The sequence below is a fragment of the Lissotriton vulgaris genome, unplaced genomic scaffold, assembly GCF_964263255.1.
Source record: "Lissotriton vulgaris unplaced genomic scaffold, aLisVul1.2 SCAFFOLD_424, whole genome shotgun sequence".
NCBI lineage: Eukaryota > Metazoa > Chordata > Amphibia > Caudata > Salamandridae > Lissotriton > Lissotriton vulgaris.
In genome coordinates, this window is record NW_028248538.1 from 1,342,203 (window position 1) to 1,353,182 (window position 10,980).

The following is a 10,980-nucleotide window of genomic DNA, read 5'->3' on the forward strand; positions in this document are numbered from 1 at the left end:
AAGAAAAATATACTTTGAAGACTGTCATTTAATTTTGTTCTGCGCTGTGCTATGACTTTTATGCTTTCACTATTTTTTAAGTCTGGCGCTAGCAAAGACCTTTTGATTTTATATAAGTTATATGTTTAAGATATGTATTAAAGGGGTCTTTGAGCCAGCTCTCTTCATCCATTGGTCTGTTGTTTTGTCCTTCACCTGTTGCCTAACCCCATTATAGCATACAACAAGAGGCAGTGGGTCAGTCTACTTTAGCCACTTGCTAACTTCAGTTTGAGTGACTGTATTTGCATTTTCACAATGAGCACATCTATTCCAAAAGTAGTTCCCTTCAGTGTCAGTAATTTTGTTTGTACTTAATCATTAAGTTTGTATTGCTTTTGTGTTTAGAGCCTGGTGTGCTAGCTGGACGCTTTCTGCTAGTACAACACAGTGCGGGACACACTACAGCTTTATCAATTCCTGCCTCCTGCTAATGATGCTGTAAATTCTTTTTAGAGCTGCCTTTTTTGTTTGTTTGCTGCCTTTCCAGAGTATACTAGATTGTGTCCATTTGAACCTATTCATTATAAAGTAATTCTTTTTTTGAATGCATGCAATGGAATGCATTTATAACTGTATTACAGTATGTATTTTAATTGAGGACTACAGCTATACTTGTAAATCAGTTTAGTCTTTATGTCCAGCTTGTATTGTGTGAGTGATGAGGGCCTGGACTAGAGTCTTTCTGTATCTGGGTTTTCCTTAAGAGCTGCAAGGTAGCATAACAGTTAGTGGATTTGACATGAGATTTCATAGAAAGTGTTTGATCAATTTTAACGCCTGCTTTTTCACTACCTGTGTGGGGACATGAGTTGGGCTAAGCTCAGACGACCAACAATCGGCTGATCAGATTTCCTGTGCCTTGCCAAAAAGCATAATCTCAATTTTTCTCCATTTAACTGGAGACAGTTGGTAGTAATCCAGGCCCAAACTCTCTCATTCAGTGAGCGAAATGAGATTAAACTTTTCTTGGATTGGGCCCGAAGCAGATGAGTAATTGGGTATATTCGGCATATGATACAGTCTCAAATTCAGATGTTCTTACTATCTGTGCCAGGGGCGCTACATAGATGTTAAAAATATAGGGCTCAAGCAGTATCCCTATGGTACTTCTTTATTAATTCTCATTTTTCTAAATTGGAAGGAAATTAAGAAGATATTTTAGGTTCAGTTATCAAGGAAAGCTCCAAGCAGAGCAAGGCGCTGCTGCATATCCCTGCCTCATATCTTCATGGATAAGAAGGGAATGAGAGACCACATCAAAGGCCGCTGACAAGTCAAGCAATACCAGCATGATCAGGGTCCCTGTATCCTATGATAATCTTATAGTATCAGAGACCTCCACTAGTGCGGTCTCCGTACTATGTGATGCTCTAACCCCAGACTGTGAGGTGCCTAGAACCATATGGTCTTCTATAAAGACAGTCAATTAAGGGTTGATATAACCCTTTAGAACATTAGCAAGTAATGGTAACAAGGATATCGGATGGTAATTAGAGAGAATCTCTGGATTGGCAGAAGGATTCTTGAGAATGGGTGAGACTTGGGCACACTCCCACTCCCACAGTTCTTTAATAGGATTGACCACAGGATCAATAGCAGCCATAAGATACTCTTTATGAGGTTTCCTAAGCTGCTTCTTTGTCGACCAGAAACTTAGTGGCGCTCTATCTCTGCTGAAGTCGTTTGCATTTGAATTTCGACTCACTCTCACTAAAGTGGATGAGACTTTTTTTAATGGGGTGATTTGGTTAAAAACCCTCAAAAGAGAACTATGATATCCTTTCAAAGCAGAATCAATATTCAAACAGGATGAAACTGAAATGTGTCTGTATAGCTCAGAAAAAGGGGCATATACAACAGTCTTCAAAGCTCATCTAGATTTAATATGTTTTGTACCAAATTTAGCAGGTATATTTTTGCATGGAATCTGAAATTGGATTAAGTGGTTGTCAATTCAAGTAATTGGAATGGGAAGTTCACATATTACTTTCCCAGAATTGGTTAAGGTAAGGTCCACGGTGGCCCTGGCCTTGTGTGTAGGTCCTGAAACTATTTGTGTGAGCCCTAGCATTTTCAAGTACGCTAAAAGTTAAGTCACATCACCATACTCCATATTTTCCATGTGAAAATTAAACCTAGAGGCAAAAACATTACTTGTGACTAAAATATATGCTGCAGTACAGTAAATTAAAGACTGACTAAAGTTTTACCGGGAGGGGCAATATATCAATGCTCCCATTCAAGAATCAGTTGCAAAGATTGCAATTTTAAAGACACATAATTCTACCCAGTCAGATATCAGAGTGTCAAATAATTCAACATGGATGATTTGCTTTCAGTGAATTTCAAAGGCTTTTTAAATGCTAACTCCTAACTAAAACACCCCTGAAACCTATGGTTTTTTCAGTGAATTTCAAAGGTTTTTTAAATGCTACTGCCTAATTTTAACGTTCCTGAAACCTTTGTTTTTTTCAGTGAAATTCTAAGGTTTTTTAAATGCGAAATCCTAATTATAAAGTACTGTAATCTTACCTTTTTTATGGTATTTCTAAGTGTTTTATATAATTATTTTTATTTAAAGATGATTGAAGTATTTTGTTGAACTTTTATTTTTAAAATTATTCATAGTTTTTCTACAATCTTCTTTAATAATTACATATATCGTAGACTACTAAAATCGTATTCTGTTATTTATGTCACCAATTAAAATGTATAGTTACTTGAAATAATGCTTTTAATACAGTGAAAGTTGTTTTATTGTATTGTTATGTCAACTTTTTCCCTTGATTTTTACAAAGGAGTTACACACCCTACGCGAACCTACACGATGGGTGCTTGGAGTCAGAGTGTGCAAACTCTGCTGCCGCGTATTTCTGGACATAATTTCAAAAGTATGAAATATCACTGTAGACATTTTAAATATTAGTTTTTCTTAAAGACGTTCACTAATATACTTCAGAAAACTATTTATAAACAGGAATTTATACTTTAGAATTAACTGTACAAGATTTTACGAGTGTGTGACGTATGCACGTAGGATGCACAAACCTTGCCAGCACGTATTTACAGGGTTACGTGACTACGGCGTAATTTTAAAAGTGTGAAATATCACTGTACAAACTTTAAATATCAATTTTGCTTAAACACTTTCACTAATATACTTTTAGAAATATTTTATAAACACCAATTTATACTTTACAATTATGTATACGAAATTTTACTGGTGCACGCCGTGTACGCAACGGGTGTCCACACACTACACGACTCCATGTGAACTGAAAAGAAAGTTTCTGATTGGTTTAAAACCTTTTCATTCTGTTAGAGGGAGGATCCAACACCTATTTTATTGCTCCTTTTTTGGAGTATCTTCCTGGCAAGACCTGTTTTTCTAGGCTGTTGTAATTTCTTTTTTTTGGCTGTTGTTAGATCATTTTATTTCATTATAGCATCCAGTCTTCCTGAAGAAGATTTGCTGGAAGAGGCAGACAATGTGGAGGAGCCTGCAAAAAAAAGAAAGGAGAGAGTAGTTTGGGCTATTTTTACAGTGTCAGAGGGCAAAAAAAAAAGATGAACGCAGGAAAAGTCACTTGCAAATTGTGCAAAAGAGTACTTTCAAGAGGATCTGAAAAAAAGTGCTAATTTGGAACATCCTCAATGAAAAAGCACCTGGAGACCATTCCTGCGGTTCATTTGTCAAAAGAAGTCATGCTGAGGGAGAAAAATGAACAAGCTGCCCAGGTTGACTCAAATGCACCCACTACATCAAGTGCAGGAGCTCCACCTTCACCTAGGCCACACATTTTCCTGGAGCTAGTGGATGCTTCTTCTAATTACAAAAAATGTGATGCAAAACTGTGTATTTGGGAGCAATGCATTTATGTTATTCTCAATGCAATAAAATCACACAAGTGTTAATGTTTTTTAATGTACTTCCAAATCTTCCTTTTCCTCTTTTTTTTTTAAATAGTCATATTGGAGTGGTAATTTTTTTTGTATTAAAAAAGTCAAAACGGTTCTTACGGAACCACATAAACTGGATTAAAATCGAAAAATTGACTGAGTGATTGAATTAATGCAGGGATAGTGCCTTAGTAATTGCAGGAGTACTTGGATAGTGCCTGGGTGATTGCATGAGGGTGTGGGTACTGCCTGAGTGCATGGATGACTTCATGAGTACTGTTTGCAGGGCTGGATGAGTGCAATAGAAAATGCCTGAATGATTGGAAGAGTAATGCCTCGCTGATTGCATGAGTGCACAGTTAGTGCTTGGGTGGTTGCAGGACTGCATGGGAGGTGTTTGAGGGGATGGATGAGTGAAACAGAAGTGCCTGGATGATTGCATGAGTGTATGAGTAGCACCTGGATGATTGGAGGAATGCTTGAGAAGTGCCTGAGTACATTTATGAGTGCATGGGTTTTGCTGGGTGAGTGTCCGAGTGATTGTATGACTGCAAAGGTAGTGACTGGGTGATTAAAGGAGTGCATTGTTAATGCCTGAGTGATTGCTTGACTGCAGGGGTACATGGATGAGTGCATGCATAGTATTTGAGGCAATGAATTAGCCTGAATGATTGAAGGAGTGCATGAGTAGTGTTTGGATGATTGTATGAGTACAGGGTAGTGCCTGAGTGATTGGAGGAGTTAATGGGTAGTGCCCAAGTTTATCATTGAATTCATAGGTAGGGTTGAGTTAGTGCATGGGTAGTGCCTGGGTACATGGGGCAGTGCAGGGGTACAGCCTGAGTGCATGGATGAATGCATGAGTACTGTTTGAGCGAATGGATGAGTGCAACAGTTTTATCTAAGTGATTGCATTAGAGCATGGGTAGAGCCTGTGTGCATAGGACAGTGTTTGTGTAGAGCCTGAGTACATGGATGAGTACATGGGTAGTGTTTGAGAGAACAGATGAGTGTAATAGAACTGCCTGAGAGATTGGAGGAGTGCATCAGTAGTGCTTGAGTGCAGGGGTAGTGCCTGGGTGATTGGAGCTGTGCATAGGCAGTGCTTGAGTGTATGGATGACTGTATGGGTAGTGTTTGAGGGAACAGGCAAGTGCAGCAGTAGTGTTTGAATGATTGCATGACTGCATGGGTAATACCTGGTTACATGCATCAGTGCATGGGTAGATACTGAGTGCATGGATGAGTACATATGTAGTGTGAGGGAATGGATCAGTACAACAGTAGTGTCTAAGTCATTGTATGAGTATATTATAGCGCCTGGCTCATTGGATGAGGGTAGGGGAGAGCCTCAGAGATTGGATAAGTGTACAGATAGTTCCTGAGTGCATGGATGATTCCATGTGTAGTGTTTAAAGGAATGGATGAGTGCAACGGTAGTGTCTAAATGATAGCATGAGTGCATGGGTAATGTCTGCCTAATTGCAGGAGTACAGAGACAGTGCCTAGATGACTGAAGCAGTGCATGGGTGGTGTTTGGATGATTGTACGAGTAAAGGTGTAGTGCCTGTGTGATTAGAGCAGTGAATGGGTAGTGCCTGAGTTTATCGATGAGTTCATAGGTAGTGTTTGAGGGAATTCATGAGTGCAGCAGTAGTGCCTGAGTGATTGCATGAGTGCATGGGTAGTGCCTGGGTGCATGGAGGAGTCCATGGGTACAGCCTGAGTGCATGGATGAGTGCATCAATACTGTTTGAGGGAATGGATGAGTGCAACAGTTTTATCTTAGTGATTGCATCACAGCATGGGTAGTGCCTGGATGCATGGAACAGTCCTTCGGTACAGCCTGAGTGCATGGATGAAGTACATGGGTATTGTTTGAGGGAATAGATGAGTGCAATAGAAGTGCCTAAGTAATTGGAAGAGTGCTTGAGTGGTACCTAGCTGTTTGCAAGAGTGATGTGGTAGTGGCTGGGTAATTGGAGCAGTGCATGGGTAGTGCCTGACTGTATGGATGAGTACATGAGTAGTGTTTGAGGGAATAGATGAGTGTATCAGTAGTGTTTGAATGATTGCATGACTGCATGGGTAAAGCCTAAGTACATGCATCAGTGCATGGGTAGATCCTGAGTACATGGATCAGTGCATAGTAGTGTTTGAGGGAATGGATGAGTTCAGCAACGGTGTCTAAATTATTGTATGAGTGTATGGATAGTGCGTGCTTCATTGGATGAGTGTAGGGGTAGTGCCTCAGCAATTGGAGAAGTGTATAGGTAGTGCCTGAGTACATGGATGAGTCTATAGGTAATGTTTGAAGGAATGGGTGAGTGCAACAGTAGTGACTAAATTATAGCATGAGTGCAAGGGTTGTGTCTGCCTGATTCCAGGGGTAAGGAGGTAGTGCCTAGATGATTAGAGCAGTGCATGGGTAGTGTCTGAGTGTATGGATGAGTGCATAGGTGGTGTTTGAGGAAATGCATGAGTGCAGCAGTAGTACCTGAGTAATTGCATGAGTGCATGGGTAGTGCCTGAGTGCATGGAGCAGTGCATGGATAGTGTCTGAGTGTATAGATGAGTGCATAGCTAGTGTTTGAGGGAAAGGATGAGTGCAGCAGTAGTGCCTGAATGATTACATAATTTCATGGGTAGTGCATGGGGGCATGGAGCAGTCCATGGGTAGAGCCTGAGTCCATGGATGACTGCATGGGTAGTGTTTGAAGGAATTAATGAGTGCAACAGAAGGGCATGGGTGATTGCATGAGTGCAAGAGTAGTGCCTGGATAAATGAAGGAGTGCTTTGGTAGTGCCTGAGTGCATGGGTAGTGCCATGGTAATTGAAGGAGTGAATGGGTAGTGCATGGGTGATTGCATGAGTGCATGGGGTAGTGCATGGATGAGTGCATGGGTAGTATTTGAGGGAATGGATGAGTGGAATGCAAGTGCCTAAATGAATAAAGAAGTGCATGAGTAGTTCTTGGCTGATTGAATGAGTGCATGGGTAGTGCCTGAGTGATTGGAGCAGTACATGGATAGTGCCTGAGTATATGGATAAGTGCATGAGTAGTGTTTGAGGGAGTAGATGAGTGCAGCAGTAGTGTTTGCATGATTGCATGACTGCATGGGTAAATCCTAGGTACATGCATCAGTGCATGGGTTGATCCTGAGTGCATGGATCAATGCATGGGTAGCGTTTGAGGGAATGGATGCGTGCAACCGTAGTGTCTGAATGCATGAGTGTATGGATAATGTGTGGCTCATTGGATGAGTTTAGGGGTAGTGCCTCGGAGATTGGAGAAGTGTACAGGTAATGCCTGAGTACATGGATGAGTCCATGGGTTGGGTTTGAAGGAATAGATGAGTGCAACCGTAGTGTCTAAGCGATAGCATGAGTGCATGGATAGTGTCTGCCTGATTGCAGAAGTACAGAGGCAGTGCCTAGACGATTGGAGCAGTGCATTGGTAGTGTCTGAGTGTATAGATGAGTGCATAGGTAGTGTTTGAGGAAATGCATGAGTGCAGCAGTAGTACCTGAGTGATTGCATGAGTGCATGGGTAGTGCCTGAGTGCATGGAGCAGTGCATGGGTAGTGTCTGAGTGTAGAGACAAGTGCATAGCTAGTATATTAGGTAATGGATGAGTGCAGCAGTAGTGCCTAAGTGATTGAATAAGTCAATTAGTAGTGCCTGGGTGCATGGAGCAGTCCACGGGTTCAGCCTGAGTCTATGCATAAGTGCATGGGTAGTGTTTGAGGGAACGGATGAGTGCAACAGAAGTGCCTGAGTGATGGCATGAGTGCAAAAGCAGTGTCTGGATGATTGGATGAGTGCTTGGGCAGTGCCTGAGTGCATGGGTAGTGCCTGGGTAATTGAAGGAGTACATGGGTAGTGCCTGAGTGATTGCATGAGCGCAGGGGTAGTGCATGGATGAGTGCATGGGTAGTATTTGAGGGAATGGATGAAGTGCAATACAAGTGCCTACATGATTGAAGCAGTGCAAGAGTAGTTCTTGACTGATTGCATGAGTGCGTGAGCAGTGCCTGGGTAATTTGAGGAGTATATAGGTAGTGTCTGAGTAATTGCATGAGTGCAAGGATAGTGACTGGGTGATTAGAGGAGTGCATAGGTAATGCCTGAGTGATTGCATGAGTGCAGGGGTAGTGCCTGAGTGCATGGATTAATGTATGCATAGTGTTTGAGGGTATGGACAAGTGCCTGAGTGATTGGAGGATTGCATGAATGCAGGGGCAGTGCTTGGGTGATTGGAGGAATGCTTGTATAGTGCCTGTGTGCATGGATGAGTGCATAGATTGCGTTTGAGGGAATGGATGAGTGCAAACCTAGTGTCTGAGTGATTGGATGAGTGCATGTATTGCGACTTATATAGCGCACGTATCACCCAAAGGTATCACCCGAAGGTATCAAGGCGCTTGCCTTGGGAACCCTTCCTGGCTTTTTCCCTGTGAGATAACCCCTACTGGGCATCCCCAAGGTGAAGCCAGGCATCCCGCAGCGGGTGGGCTGCCGTAGTGGAGATTAAGCAAGCTATTGCCCAGAGTTGCAGCGTGGGACCCCATGATTAGAGTAGGCACCGAGGCGAGAATTATCGAGTCCATGGACATTTTTGGGCTCAGGACCCTGCCGCGTCGGGAATTGAAACCTGATCCCGGGCCAGACCTCTGCATCAGGGTCTGCCGCTCTAATCAGTGAGCCACACTCCTCCATGGGTAAAGCAGGAGTGCATGGATGAGTGCAAGAGTACTTCCTGGATGATTGGAGGAGTGCAAGAGTGGTGCCTGAGTACATGGATGAGTGCATAGGTAGTGTTTGAGAGAATAGATGAGTGCAATAGTAGTGTCTGAAAGATTGGATGATTGGATGAGTGCATGTGTTGTGCCTGGCTGAGTGCATGCGTGCAGGGATAATACATGTCTAATGATATCTGAAAGTTTTTAAATAGTGTAAAGATTCAACATTATTTTTATTAGAAATAAATAACACATAAATGAATTATGTCATGCATATTATGTTATGTGGTCTTACCTTTTTTAGTAATGTAGATACATAACTCTGTTGAACTATTTTAGAATAGTATTGTCGGAAACTGAAATAAATCACTTTACAAACTTCAACATTACTTACTGTAAAGAAGAAGAAATTTTTTTATATAATGTAATGCGTTACAGAAATTAAATATTACATTTTTAAGAACACAACAGAATTTTAAAATGACATAACAATTTTCAGTTTCCTTTTTTAGCTGTACTCAGATTCTACTGAACTTCGCCATAAACAGTGATTTCAACGTAGTATCATCATACAACAGCGGGGAGAAAACCAATCGACAAGATTGTAAAAAAACTAATTACAGCAAATCATTATTTCCAATATCTGTACATATATGTTTACCTATCTATAGTATCTAAATTAGGTCCAACGCATACATTGTCTTTAATCACTCTGAAGTACATTTGCTAAAATATATACTCTCATTATATCTGGTACAATATAGACAACAAATATATAAACTATTGCTTTTAAAAACAATTTACCAAATCCAATATCAATTAGCACAAATAATAACTTAAATACTACTTATAAAAAGTAATTGTTTCAATCTTGTCCACTTTCTTTTCACATCTATAATGTAATAATGTATTCAAATCTTTTGCTTGGTAAAAATCTTCCCATATGCCGAATAATGTATTCAATACTTTCACTTAAAAAAAATCCAATTTAAATTTGTTAATTCATGTTGACATCTTCCCAATAGGCTGAATAATGTATTCAAAACATTTGGCTTCAAAAATAACAAATAAGAATTTGATAATTCATATGGTAATCTCGGTTTAAATTCCAAGTTGGCATCATTGCAATGTGTCCATCCTTTATTACACTTCAAATACACAGTATAGTGCCCAGATGTTGTAGTTGGCCCATTATGGAAAATATTAGCCACTGCTATAAAGGTTCTTCCTGAAATAGATATTTGATTTGCAACAAATGTTTTTATGTTGGTCTCCAATTTTCTTTCATTTGCTCTGCAATGTTGAAACATTAAATTGAGATATTTTCCATATTCCTTCATGTTCTAATACTCCAAGCATAAGCATTACAAATTCTTGTGCATCTTGTTTAACATTAAGAGTAAATGTCAAAGAACCAGTACACATATCCAAAATATGTTGAACCCCCAAAGCAGTATGGGTTTTACTTTAGCCCCTTCGGAGCGGTTCAGTCATGAGCATCGGTTGGAAGGTGCTCATGACGGAACCGCTCTGTCATGAGCACAGCCCCAGGGGGAAGCGCTGGCGCTCCCCCCTGGGGCATCAATCTCGCCCCCACAGAGGGGGATGGCAGTGGAAGAGTTTCCTCTGCCACCCCGTCCCCCCCTTGCTTTCCCATGACATCAGCGCGCACAGTGCATGCTGATGTCATCAGGAAGCGCTAGACGCGCTGGAAACCATTTGTTTTCAGCACGTCCAGGAGGAGCAGGTGAGTCTCCTTGCTCCAGCGGGGCAGGAGGGGGGGGGGATTTTTTAATGTATTGAGGCAAGGGGAGAGGAAAAAGTATTTCCTCTCCCATGATGTCTCAATACAGGCCATTCCTGCAGCATGATTGTGCACAGCATCGCGATCGTGCTGCAGGAATACCCCCACTAGGCAACAGGGATGCGTTTGTATAAAAAAGGGTCTCTTCCTAAAGAGGGCACATGAATTAAGGACTTTTCTACCCCCCCTCCCCGGGCCAGATTGCCTTTGTTTTTTGTTGTTTCTGGTCTGGGGGGGGGGTCAGAAAAGCCCAATACAGCCAGGGATTTTTTTTTTTAAAACAGAAGTGACTCCTTGGGGAAAGGGTCGCTTTCAGGCCCCTAATTTTTGTAAAATGTGTATTCTGCCCCCCCCTGGGGGCAGATCAGCCTGTGTATTTGGTCTTTCTGCAGAATACCCCACTAGACACCAGGGAGTCCTTTTTTATCTAAAGGAAGTGACCACTTGGGCAAGGGTCGCTTACTTAGGAGGCACATTTTTTAAAAGTCTT